This window comes from Triticum aestivum, chromosome 2A (genome assembly GCF_018294505.1).
Source record: "Triticum aestivum cultivar Chinese Spring chromosome 2A, IWGSC CS RefSeq v2.1, whole genome shotgun sequence".
Taxonomy (NCBI): Eukaryota; Viridiplantae; Streptophyta; class Magnoliopsida; order Poales; family Poaceae; genus Triticum; species Triticum aestivum.
In genome coordinates, this window is record NC_057797.1 from 20,600,180 (window position 1) to 20,605,674 (window position 5,495).

Here is a 5,495-nt window from a genome sequence, read left to right on the forward strand (position 1 = left end):
TTGATTCTTTTAGCACATATGTATGTTTAGATGTGTCACGTACAATCCTCTTTCACTAGAGGATGAGCGAGTGGCCTACAACATTATATATGTTACATAGATCTAACGGTCTAAATAATCCTATTTTAAATATTTACCAGATTGACGGCTAATATTTTCTAATTAATGTGGAATTTTGTAGCATATTTATCTTCCTCCTGGTTTCTTTTATATTACTTTTAATATATAATAGATGAGGGGGGGGGGGGTCACTCGCTCACCCCCTTGGATTAATTTTTATTTTGAAAGATCCCCAGTTGCTGGATTAATTTGGATCGGTCATATGCATCAAGTTGCACGGCGTGTCGTTAAGCGGAATTATATAGTCCTTGAGGGCATGCAATGCATTTCGCATGCACGGCAATGATATACACTAATAAATCTATAAAAAAATTGAGGGTGAGTAAAACTACAAGTTGCTCCTACGTTAATACAAATGAAAGCAGCGCTGCTGCTATTCGTCAAAAAAAATTTTGCACCAGAATTTTGTTTCTTAGTTCATGTACTGGTCCAGCGAGGACTTCAAAAGAGGCAAAATATCGATATATATCTATACTCCATGTACTCCGTCATGCTGGCCATTGCATTGTTAGTGGTGGTATTGAATGGTTAAGCTTGTCCACTCCATCCACCGTCCAGAACCGGAGTTCAATAAGCCCAAGTAGGCTAATTAACCCCCCAGTTGTTAGCTTGGCATTACAAAAACATGTGATACTAGCTAGCTAGCTAGCTGCTAATTTTTTCAGGCAAAGTTAGCTGCTAATACCAAGAGCGGATCTAGCAGGCTTGGCATGGCAGTGGCCTGGACTAAAATAGGCTCAATTTGGCTTAATTTGCGTTCGGTTGGCTTCGGACTGGTTTGGACGGGCTGAGATTAAACGGAAAGGTTTAGCCTGTTCCTGCTTCGTGCTGTTAGAAAAGAAAACGGAATGTCTTTTTTTTAAGAGGAAAGACCAACTAGGAGGGATATTGTCATGGGAAAATGGTTATAAACGTATCTTCAGAAAAAAAAGAGCAAGTTCATAGTGTAGAAAATCGGCACGCTGGTTCCAACAACAAAAACGTGGTAGCAAAATTTTGGTAGGTTCGAAAAAAGCCAGACTGGTAAAAAAAATTCAAGCTGGATCCAGTAAAAAAAAATTGCCGGATCTCCACTAAGCTGGATCCAGTAAAAGCTAGGCTAAGGTGTCACTCACTCACCCACTTTGATGGATGATGCGTGCATGTTGCCGCGTTGGACGGCGCGTCGTTTAGCTGAATTTGAGTACTACCCATAGTCTTTGGGATACACGGGCAATAATAGCAGTACACTATAGCAGTACAAAACTACAATTTGCAGGGGAATTTTGTTAGTTAATGTACTAGCCGACGGATGAGTCCATAAGAAGCAAAAAGATCTATATATGGCAGGCACACCTGTTCCTTTCAGAATATGCCTCATGCTGGCCGTTTCATGCAAACAGAAGGAAGTAGCTAGTTGTAATATCAATTGGTTAAGCCCAGAACATGAGTTTACCAAGGTCCACTAGGCTAAACCCAGTTGCTAGCTTGGCACTAGAAAAATATATGATGTTGCTAATACCATGGGCAGATCTAGCAGGCATCGGAGTGGTTTCGACTCAAATAGGCTGGCTCCATTTGGTTTTGCATTTGGTTGGTTTCATTCGGAATGGTTTGGACGGCCTAGATGATATAGAGAAATTTGGCTTATCAGGTAGAAAATGAGATTTTTTTTTTAGTTTTGAACTAGTTTAACGTTAGTTCAAAACTGCGACACTTGTTTTGGATCAGAGGGAGTAGTTTTTATGTAAGTTCATATAGTGATTCGCTATATATATCTTGATTTGGAAGGATAGGTAAGGCACCTGCCAGCTTTCCTTGCTAGGGGAAGCAGCTGCGGAGGGTCGACGAATGCACATGCCACGGCTAGCTATTGTTAACCAAATCGATTAGTTGACGCACGTGTTGTTTCATGCACGCGGTCACTCACTCACCCCCTTGGCATTCATGTTCCCGCGTTGCACGGCGCATCGTTTAGCTTAATGAACCATACTATTTGGGACCCATCCATGGACTGGTCGAACGACCGACGACCCCAGAAGAGGCAAAAGATCTATACATGACATGGCAGGCAACCACCCATCAGCAGTTTGCATCGTTCCTTTCAGGATGCCTCATCCTGGCCGTTCCATGCAATTAGTGATAGTATCTACCAAAATTTAAGCTTGTCAATCAGCGACGAAAGGCCCCACAAATTAAGCTAAACACAGTTGGCAGCATGTCATTAGAAAAACACCTGATAATCCTACTAATAGCATGCGCGGATCTAGCAGGCATGTGTGGTGTAGCATTGCTCCGGTTAAAATAGGCTCGAGTTGGTTCGTTTCGTTCGGATTCGTTTGGACGGGCTGATATGATGCTATACAAACGATTGGCTAATTATGTCAACAAATGTAGATGTATTAATTATGTAGTATAGTAGAACATAAGATGAAGTCCCCACAAATATTGTTTCATGCACTAGAGGGCCACCGCGCCGGTTAAGTAACTGACAATAGAACAATGGATGCGCATGTTAACACGAAGGCACGGGATTATCCACTTTCTCGATGAAAACAAACTAATGATAAAACATCAAATTGGCGTATGGAAAACAAAACATAAATCATCATGTTTCAAATCAAATTTTCAAGGAGCCTGTTAATAAACCTTATGTTTTTAGATGATGAAGGTTTTATTAACCCCACCTCTGCATCATAAATGCATGGAGTACTTATGTACATCAGTTATTACAATATCATATAACAATGGTCCTAACTAAAAACGCTAGAAACCACAACATTAAGACCAATCAACGTCAAAAGAAGTAATATGCCAACCAAGACAACTCCCTAAGCTAAGCAGCCTAACACTGGCATGCCATCAAAGCGGGACATAAGCTCACTGATAAATGATATATAGCCAACCCGAATCGTTTGGCGAGAAACTCTATCGACATCTTGTGTTTCTCCTTTTTCTAACGACGACCATGACAACATCTAACTAGTTATGAGAATAGCACTAAAGAGGAGGCGTGCAAAATCCTTGGGTTTCGCTAGGAATGTGCTCTTCTCGGCCAACATGAGTTATCCATGGAGGTGCATGAGCTAGGTCGAAGTTGTTGCTGTAGATTTTAGATGGAAAAAGTCATTCCCCCACACAAAGCTCCATCCTCCAAGTATGATGGCGGTACTGGTTGATATTGATGTGTTTTCTTATGTATTCCACATCATCTAGAGAACACGCTAAAACATGTTATACAAGGTGATATATCTCTTACTGTTTTCTCTAGCATTTATGTCAGAGATCCTAAATATGGGTGTGTTAAAATTAAAACATGTGCATAAGGCTATGGAGTCTAGAGTGTGTCATTCAGTCGGATAACTCCAGTTTGGTCAGACACAACGTTTTGGCTACCGAATCCCAAGAAAATACTTAGGGTGGACAAGAAATGCGGATACCGCGGTTACCGTAAAATTCCGAGGAAATGCCGCTCGGAATTTTTAAACGCGATTTGAATTTAAATTTTTTTTAGCTAAGAATATATTAGTACTGAGCTCAAGTTGTTCACAAACTCGTTGTGGCACAGTGTCAGGTTTTCCCTATCCGTCCCCAACGTATGCGAGGACGTGGGTTCGATTCTCCTACTATTTTTTACTCTTTTATTAAGAGTTGGTTAAGAAATAAAAACTGCACAGATAGGAGTACTCGGACTAGCGACCTATGGGTTACGGGCAGAAGGGAGGACCATGGTTACACCAGAGCACAGCTACTTACATGTCTTAGAATAGTTTTTGTCCTACTTGACCATACTGTTATCATCCAAATTCAAAAAATTCAAAAAACTCGAATTATTTTGCTCGGTACGCAGCTTTCTCGTGGGGTAGCGAGAAACACTGATACCGGGCAGTATCTGAATTTTCCGCACGGTACCCAAAACCGTGGTCAGACATACAAGGCAGGTGGCCTGGATAGTCTAGCAGTTCAAAGAGAGGTCGGTTGGAATATATTTTTTAGATTGACGACAACATAAGAGCATGGTGTTGATGGTGGCTGACTTCTGGGCATAGAAACATGTGATGCGTGCTCAAGGGCTTGGGATCTTGAAGAAGGCGATTGCGCGGGTTCGATTCAACACAGTGCACATATGCATGGGAGCTTGAAGCTGATCGGACGTGAGGTAGCGTGTAAAACTACATAATGCCATGTTGAATGGAGCAGGGGTCTGATGGAAGATTTCACTCTATGCTGATGGAGGAGTGACAATGTAAGACGTGAGAGAATCGAAACTTATTTCAGTGCACGCGGTGGAGTAGGCGAGCTGGTGCTCTGTGCTTCAAGGGATACCATAAACTCGGCATCGTTCGGTGATGATCTATGTTTCTCTACAATGGGGGTTGAGTACGTGCAGATGACCGGGGCATAGGTTACATCAGCAAGGCATGTGGTACACGCAGAACACGCCGACAAACCAGGGCATAGGTGGTTAGACAAAGTGCAGAGAGGATGTTCTCAGGCTCAAGATTCAAGTTCGTGACTAGATCTATTGAGCTTCACCCATCACATGTATAAGAATTGACCGTGAAGAACCCGAGAGAGTATTGAAAAGTCTGAAATGTCCAAAGCATTGAAACTATCTACCCATATATTAAGTAGTTTTGGATGAAAAATGTAGAAGTAGCTGGAGTGCTATAGCTTTGGGGCAAGATAAATTATCTAGAAAAAATGAGACAATAGTGAATTTTACTTAGAATGACCAAAGGCAATGTCAAAATTTGTTCTTAGTTGAGACAAGTAGCAACAACAGCAATGATGATGATTTCAAATAACTCTTATATGTGACATCCAATATCTGAGTTGTTCACTTTCATATAGATCCGGGAAGAAGGAACTATGATACGATACAACAATATTATCGAATATGGTGACTTTATGGTCAACATGTAATGGCATTAAATGAATACTCCCGAAGTTGCGAACACAATACAAGAGCTGGAAAGAACTTTATTTTTCGTAGGAGCATTGAATGTCACGAATAAAGAAGAGACTACAGTTGTAGACGAATGTCACGAGTACAGTGACTAGCCGGTTGCTGGTCTCCACACGAGACGAGACTACAGTTGTAGGTGGAGTTATGTGAAGTCAACCGGATTAGCAATGGCAACACCAACCGGCTACTTCCTGGCTCCGGCCACCGGAGACCATAACTGGGTCGAGTGGTGGTTTGGTGAGCTTGATGAGGTGATGACCATATACGAGACCGTTCACAAACAAATGTCAGCACTATCGTCAAATTTTTTTTCCAACTGAACTGCTTTTTTCTCCAAATGTTCATCCTAGCTTCGTCGGTTATCTATCATTGAATTGAAATTATACGTTTTAACGACACAAGGAACTGTTGGTAAAAGAGTAACATG